The following is an 8383-nucleotide window of genomic DNA, read 5'->3' as shown; positions in this document are numbered from 1 at the left end:
ATAATCTATAGGTGTATGGCTAGTCTAAATCAGCCCATACGCGGTCGAATTTCGAACAAATTTTCTTTTCAAAATCAGAAAGTTTGTTTATTTTTTTTTTTGTGATTCCGATGATGCCACCATTGATTTTCGAAATTTGGCCGACCAAACCTTCATGTTGCTACAGAAAAATATTTTTTGTGGCCAGGAATATTCTTTTCTCTCCGGGAATATTCTTTTCTTGCACATGTGCATTTTTTTTTCTATTACATTTCTCGCACGATTCTCCCATCATTGATCAGAAAATCGTTAAAAAAAAAAAAAAAACAACATGTCGGATTCCTCAAATTTCATTGCTGCACGAAAATCGGCTATTGCTGCAGCCCGCTAACGGTGCGAAATTCGTACGAAAATTCTTTGCTACGATTTTTTAAAGAAAATTCTTTCAAAATTCGAACCGTGTATGGCCGGCTTTAGGCCCCTTGCACACTGGGGCGTTTTTCATGCGGTACAGCGCTAAAAATAGCGCTGCTATACCGCATGAAAAATCATGCCCTGTAGTGTTCAATGTGAAAGCCCGAAGGCTTTCACATTGAAGCGGTGCGCTAGCAGGAGCGCACCAAAAGTCCTGCTAGCCGCATCTTTACCGCGGTATAGGAGCGGTGTGTTCACCGCTCCTATACCGCGCCTTCCCATTGAAATCAATGGGAAAGCGCGGTAGTACCGCGGTATTAACCCTTTTTCGGCCGCTAGCGGGGGTTAAAACCTCACCGCTAGCGCCCTAATGTCGCGGTAAACACGACGGTATAGCCGCGCTACAAATAGCGCGGCTATACCGTCAACGCGGCTCCACGCTGCAATGTGAAAGCAGCCTTAGACTGGAGCTTGGCTACCATGCACAGCTACACCTGATTTTGCAATCGGCTTCTAACTTCAGTTTGTTCAATTAAAGGCGGCGGCTATACACAGGTTCGAATTTAAAAATAATTTTCTTTCAAAAATCGTATCAAAGAATTTTTGTATGAATTTCGAAATCTGACATGTTGGAAGTTTTTCAAAAAATTTCCAACGATTTTCTGATCAACGATGGGAGAATCGTGCGAGAAATGTAATAGAAAAAAAAAATGCGCATGTGCAAGAAAAGAATATTCTCGGCAACACGAAGGTTTGGTCGGCTGAATTTCGAAAATCAATGGTGGCATCATCGGATCACAAAAAAAAAAAAAACTTTCTGATTTTGGAAAGAAAATTCGTTCAAAATTCGACCGTGTAAGCCGAATGGTTTCTATGCAGCGCTGCACCAGATTTTGCACTTTCCAGTTTTAATAAATCAACCCCTGTGTGTCATTTCTGTCTGCTGCTTCCTTCCTATGCTATCAGCATGGGTCACTTCTAACAAGTTTTCCTGACACCAAGAGAAACAAAGTGACAGAGGAGGGACCTCCTAGCTGATTGACAGCCTTAGCTCTGCTCCTGTGAGCTGTGTGATGTCCCTTCCTTCCAATCAGCTCTCAAAGCTCTCCTTGCTGATCTCTGCAGAGTGTAACTTCAGCTGTCCCATGTTTGCTGAACTCTCAGGCCCCGTACACACGTCAGAGGAACTCGACGTGCCAAACACGTCGAGTTCAGTGTGGAAGCCGCCGAGGATCTCGGCGGGCCGACTTTCCTCATTGAACAACGAGGAAATAGAGAACATGTTCTCTTTTCGGCCCAACGAGTTCCTCGTCGGCTTCCTCGCTGAAAAGTGTACACACGACCGAGTTTCTCGGCAGAATCCAGCTCCGACCGAGTTTCAGGTGAATTCTGCCGAGAAACTCGGTCGTGTATACGGGGCCTCAGACAAGCTTTATATTTCTGGCTTTGAACAGATGTAGAGAAGAGAAGACAGCAGATAAACAGGTACAACTCAAGTAGGATATACTTATATCTCTATGTATCACCTGAGGCCAGTCACTTTTTTTTTCCTTTATAAACAACAAGCATGTTATACTTACCTGCTCTGTGGAGGGGAGGGGTTTTGCCCAGAACAGCCCCAATTCTCCTCTTCTTGGGTTCCCCGCTGCCTCTCCTGCCCCCTCCCTGCTGAGTGCCCCTCAAGGCAAGCCACTTGGGAGGGAGAAAGCCAGAAGAGCTTCTGCTCTTGTGCACATCGCTGGCTAAGGTAAGTATAACGAGGGCTGAGAGGGGAGCTGAACACTAAGGCTGGATTCACACTGGTGCGAATTGGATGTGAGTTTCCTTCCGCATCCAATTCGCGACTGTGACCAGCGGCTCTCAATAGAGCCGGTTCCTACAGCTCCGGGACGGCATGTGGAGCGGTTTGCAGAAGAGTCCTGTGCATCTTCTGGTGAGTTTCGGGTCCACATCCAGCCAAAAATTCGGACCGAATTAGGACCTGAAACGGTGAACAGGGACGCACCGGACCCCCTGCTGTGAGCCGCTCCGCATGGCAGTGTGAACCCAGCCTGAAGGTTTTTTTGTACCTTTGTGCATAGAATGCTTTACACGTAGGTGATCTGAATCGCAGGCGTCTGCTCATGATTCCAGAATTGTGGCAAAACGCAGGACACATTTGCAACGCCATTATTTCTGAATGGCACCCCAAATGCAGTGCGATTCTGCAGCGATTGTTGAGCAAAAAAAAAAGGGTTAAAATAACGGCAAAATCGCAAGCGCCAAACAACTCCTGGATTTGTGCCAAGATTTGGTGCATGAGCTTCTTTTGGAGCGGAGGGAGCCCATTCAAATGAATGGTGCCGTTTCAAAAACACTAAAAAGAACATGCCGCAGCAACTGTCGCTGCGCTACACTCAGGTGTGAATGGTTCCTAAAGGTAAAAAAAACCTTCAGCATTTGGAATCGCTTGAATGCCTGTTAATCGTGTCAGAAATTCCCTTCCTGTGTCATCACAAAGAGGCTACTTGGCCCTCCCAGTTTTTATATTGGACTACGGAATAATTGGGGTCTATATTGTAGAGAAAAGGAGAGTGGCATTCGCCAAGTATTTTAACCAATTGCCTACAGGGCACTTTCACCCCCTTCCTGCCCAGGCCATTTTTCAGCTTTCAGCGCCGTCACACAAATAAATAAAATATCCCCAAATTTTAAAAACAAAGGGCCAGATTCACAACCAGGGGGCGCAACGTAACTTTTCCGATTTAAGTTACACCGCCACAAATTGCCCAAGTTAGTGCCCGATCCACAAAGCACTTACCTGGAAATTTTCGGCGGTGTATCCTAAATCAGTCTGGCGCAAGGCGGGCCAATTCAAATGGGGCGAGTCCCATTTTAATTAGGCGCGCTCCCGCGCCGGACGTACTGCGCATGCTCCCGACGCTATTTTCCTGACGTGCTTTGCGCAAAGTTACGTTGCACCGAGTTTTGTGAATCGCGACGGGTAAAAAAGAGTTGCGGCGGGAAAAATAAAAGATTTGAAAAAAATTCAAAACCGACGCGGGAACGACGGGTATACTTTTGCATGGTAGAGTACCTTTACACTTTTGTAAAGGTACCCTATCTTTGCGACGGCAAACTAACACTTACGGCGACTTAACGAAGGGAAAAAGCTTTGTGGATCTCCGTAAGTGCTAATTTGCATACCCGACGCTGGTTTACGACCAGAACTCCCCCCAGCGGCGGCCGCGGTACTGCATCCTAAGATCCGACAGTGTAAGTCCATTACACCTGTCAGATCTTAGGGATATCTATGCGTAACTGATTCTATGAATCAGCCGCATAGATAGAAACAGAGATACGACGGCGTATCTCTTTTGTGAATCTGGCCCAAAATTTCTTCATCAGTTTAGGCCAAAAAAAAAAAAAATCGCAATAAGTGTATATTGATTGCTTTGCGCAAAAGTTTTATGACGCATACACACGATCAGAATTTCCGACAAGAAAAGTTCGATGGGAGCTTTTGGTTGGAAATTTCGAACGTGTGTAGGCTCCATCGGACTTTTTCTGTCGGCATTTCCGACAGCAATAATTTGAGAGCTGGTTCTCAAATTTTCCGACGGGAAAAGTTCTTGTCGGAAAATCCCGATTGTCTGTATGCAATTCCGACGCGCAAAAAAAAAAAAAAAACACGCATGCTCGGAATCAATTAGACGCATGATCGGAATCACTGAACTTAATTTTTCTTGGCTCGTTGTAGTGTTGTATATCACTGCGTTCTTGATGGTCGGAATTTTGTGTGACCGTGTGTATGCAACACAAGTTTGAGCCAAAATGGCGTCGGGAAAAAAAACATGGTTTTCTTGTCAGAATTTCCAGTCATGTGTACAAAATAGGGAATAGATTTATAGCATTTTTATTATTATTTTTTTACTAGTAATGGCGGCAATCTGTGATTTTTAGTGGGATTGCGACATGCAGACTGGACACTTTTTTGGGACATTTATACAGCGATCAGATCAAATAGCCACTGATTACTGTATAAATGTCACTAACAGGGAAGGGGTTAACACTAGGGGGTGATCAGGGGGTTACGTGTGTTCCCTGGGTGTGTTCTAATTGTAGGGGAGATGGGCTGCTTAGGACATGACAGAGGTCGCTATTACCGATGACTGGGAACAGAAGATCTGACATGTGACTAGGCAGAACGGGGAATTTCCTTGTTTACATAGACAGTTCCCCAATTCCGCCTCTCCACACCGCAATTGCAGGGTCACCGGCAGACACGAGTCCGCTGTTCCCGCGGGCACACTCATGCGGCACACTTTCCCTGCACAGACCGACGTACACCTTTGGCAGTTTGCGCAGGAGAGTCGACCTGCCACAGTATAATGATGGCGACTGGCCGGCAAGAGTTTAAAAAGCGGACCTTCAATGTTCTGCCCTTGTTATTTTAACTTTAAATACCTTATATTATACAGCCCACTTCCTGTTTCTTGTCTGGTAAGAAGCCTAGGCTTATGACATCATGCACAGCGCTCTCTCTCTTACTTTATTTCTATCTCGTTCCTCCAATCAGCTCTCAGAGCTCTCCTCACTGATATCTACAGAGTGTAATTTTAGCACCCCCCTGATTTCTGAAAGCTCAGACAAGCTTTATAAATTATTGACTTTTAATGGATATAGAGAAGAGAAGACTGCAGATAAACAGGTACAGCTTATGTAGGAGGATTTGTTTCCTCTCTGTGTATCATCTTAGGATAGTTGCTTCACTGGGTATATGTAAGACCCGGTTCACACTGGGGCGACACGACAGGCAGCTCAATGACTGCACTGCGAAGGGAAGCTTTGCCATTGTGGCGGCATGAACTCACCCCTTCGGCTGCCCAGTAAACTTGAAAGTGGGTGATTGGGGGTGGTAAAAATAGATGAACCCGCCTGATTTTACCACCCCTACACCACCAGTGTGAACCAAGTCACACACTAAACTTCATTTGCTCTTTTTTTGTCTCTTCATTGAAAGACATTTTTTTGTGAGAAAGCTGAGAGATGTGAAATTCGTCAAGGAAGTTCAGTTTTAGGGCACTTTCACACTTGGGTGTTGGGGACATCGGCGGTAAAGCAACGATTTTGCTGTCGTTCTAGCGACGCTGTGGGTCCTGTTGGGAGCTGCCCACGGACCTGTCGGTCCTGCTGGCCATGGCTTGTGGGTCCTGCTGGCCACGGCCTGTGGGTCTTACTGGCCATGACCAGCTCCCAGCAGGACCCACAGTGTTAAGGGCTATTTTTAGGTTACTGGGTGGGCGCTGGCCTGGGGCAGGGAAAATAAGGTGTATGGAGGGAGGGTAGATGGGATGTGGGGTTCAGTTTCAGGTGTCAGGGTCTCTCACCTCAGTGATGGCAGCTGCCCATGCCAGCTCATCAGGTCCTTGCACGGCTTCCCCTGATTCCGGGGGGTGTGAAGTGATGTTCCTGTCCTGGGGTCAAGCAAATTTGCAGCCTGAGCCAGTCACGTGGGTCCCGACTCCCTGGCGCCCCTTGCTGCCATGGGGCGGACCAACAACACCCAAATAAAGCAAGGGCCCCCTGTCCATGACCTGCCCCTGGCACCGCCCATGACCCACCCCTGGTCTCACCCCTTAATTTCTCTAACAGTGTCCATTGGACACTCTGTTAGAATGTTTTCCCTACCAGGTCACATTAGAGATTACAACAGAGTCTAATGGGACCTGGAGGGGGGGGTCTCTCTCTAGAAAGTCTCTGTTAGAGAGAGAGACCCCCCCCCCCTCAAGAACCCATTAGAGACTTCAAATGAGTCTAATAGGACCTGGAGGGGGGTCTCTCTAACAGAGGCCTCATTCACTGACTCTCACCCCTGCCCCAACCTCTCACAAAGTAGAAATAAAATTGTCACTGTGTAGCGCTCCTCTTACCTTAACTATGGGTACTGTAGCTGTGGCTGCCTCCCGCGTCCTCTGTGGCTGTCTGGCTGCCTCCTGCGTCCTCTTCGGCTGGCTCCTGCATCCTCTGTGGCTGTCTGGCACCTGTTGGTGGCTGGCCCGGCACCCTGCTGTGACTGGCTGGCTCCCTGGTGTGGGTGGGTCACCGTGGGTGGCTGGCTGGCATCCTGCTGTGGATGGTCACCGTGTCTGGTTGGCTGGCAGGTTTACTGGTGTAGGTGGGTAACTGTGGGTGGCTGGCTCCCTGCTGTGGGTCAGTGGGTGGGTGGGTGTGTGGCTGGCACGGTGCACCCTGCTGTGACTGGCAGAGAGGGGCCGACAGAGGGGGTGGGGCTGACAAAGGGGGGTGGGCTGACAGAGAGGAGGGGCAGACAAAGGGGGGTGGTCTGACAGAGAGAGGATGGGGCTGACAGAGAGGGGTGGGCTTACAGAGACAGGGGGCTGACAGAGGTGGGTGAGCTGTGGGGCTGACAGATGGGGATGTGCTGACACAGAGGGGGGTGGACTGCCATAGAGGGGGTGGGGCTTACAGAGACAGGAGGCTAACAGAGGGGGTGGGCTGTCAGAGGGGGTTAGGCTGACAGTCGGGGGCTGCAAGAGGGGGGGGTGGAACTGACAAAGGGGGTGGGCTGAAAGAGAAAGGGGCTGGCAGAGGGGGTTGGGCTGACAGTGGGGGGGGGGCTGATTGTCAGCCAATCCCCCTCTATCAGCCCCCCCACTGTCAGCCCACCCCCTCTCTCAGCCAACCCCCCTCTGAGGGGGTGGGCTGACAAAGGAGGTGGGGCTTACAGAGACAGGAGGCTAACAGAGGGGGGTGGGCTGACAGAGAGGGGGTAATAGAAGGGGTGGGCTGACAGAGAGGGGGTGGGCAGACAGAGGAGGGTGGGGTTGAAAGATGGGGATGTGCTGACAGAGGGGGTGGGGCTTACAGAGACAGGAGGCTAACAGAGGGGGGTGGGCTGTCAGAGGGGGTTGGGATGGCAGTCGGGGGCTGGTAGAGTGGGGTGTGGCTGACAAAGGGGGTGGGCTGAAAGAGAAATGGGCTGACAAAGGGGGTTTGGCGTTTACAGAGACAGGAGGCTACCAGAGGGGGTGGGCTGACAGAGAGGGGGCTAATAGAGGGGGTGGGGCTGACAGAGTGGGTGGGTTGACAGATGGGGATTTGCTGACAGAGGGGGGACTAACAGAGGGGGGTGGACTGCCATAGAGGGGGCTGGGCTGAAAGAGAAGGGGGCTGACAGAGGGGGGTGGGCTGAAATTGAAGGGGGCTGGCAGAGGGGGTTGGGCTGAAAGAGGAGGGGGTTGGGCTGACAGGGAGGGGGGCTAATAGAGGTGGTGGGCTGACAGAGGGGTGGGCTGGTAGAGAGGGGGTTGGGCTGAGAGAAAGGGAGAGGTACACGACATGTGAGAGACCTCAAAAAAAATACATAGCGCGCCAGGCAGAGAGGGGGCGGGGCTGATAAAGGGCGGTGGGCTGGCAGAGAGGTGGTTGGGCTGACAGAAAGGGAGAGGTACATGTGAGAGACCTCAAAAAACACACAGCGCGTCAGGCAGAGAGGCGTGACTCCGGGAGCACGTGGTCGCGATCAGACACGTGACCAACCAGCACCGCCACGCCAATCGCAGGGCGCACGCTTGGACTACAATTCCCAGAATGCCATAGCGTGCGGCCACACGTGTCCCCCGTTCGGCCAATCACAGGGCGCTTGCGTGGACTACAGGTCCCAGAATGCCACAGCGTGCGGGCGCACATGACCTCCATTCGGCCAATCACAGGGCACTCGCGTGGTCTACAAGTCCCAGAATGTTACAGTCAGTCGCCCACGGCTAACTTCCTCGGAAAGAAACGAAAGCGGCAGCGGGCGGCCGCTGGCCGTTTTACATATAATTTGGGACGGCGTTCTGTCAAAAGTTCCAATTGAACAGCCGGGAGGGGGGAATTGTCACCCCGCCCCTGTGTGTCCCTTGTTGGGAGGTGACCCTCTCTCTATAACATTAGTTGGACGGAGGACATTGCCAGATAAGCTTGTGCTGAGTCTGTGAGAAGTACA

This window comes from Rana temporaria, chromosome 11 (genome assembly GCF_905171775.1).
Source record: "Rana temporaria chromosome 11, aRanTem1.1, whole genome shotgun sequence".
Taxonomy (NCBI): Eukaryota; Metazoa; Chordata; class Amphibia; order Anura; family Ranidae; genus Rana; species Rana temporaria.
Note: the sequence above shows the minus strand (reverse complement) of the source record.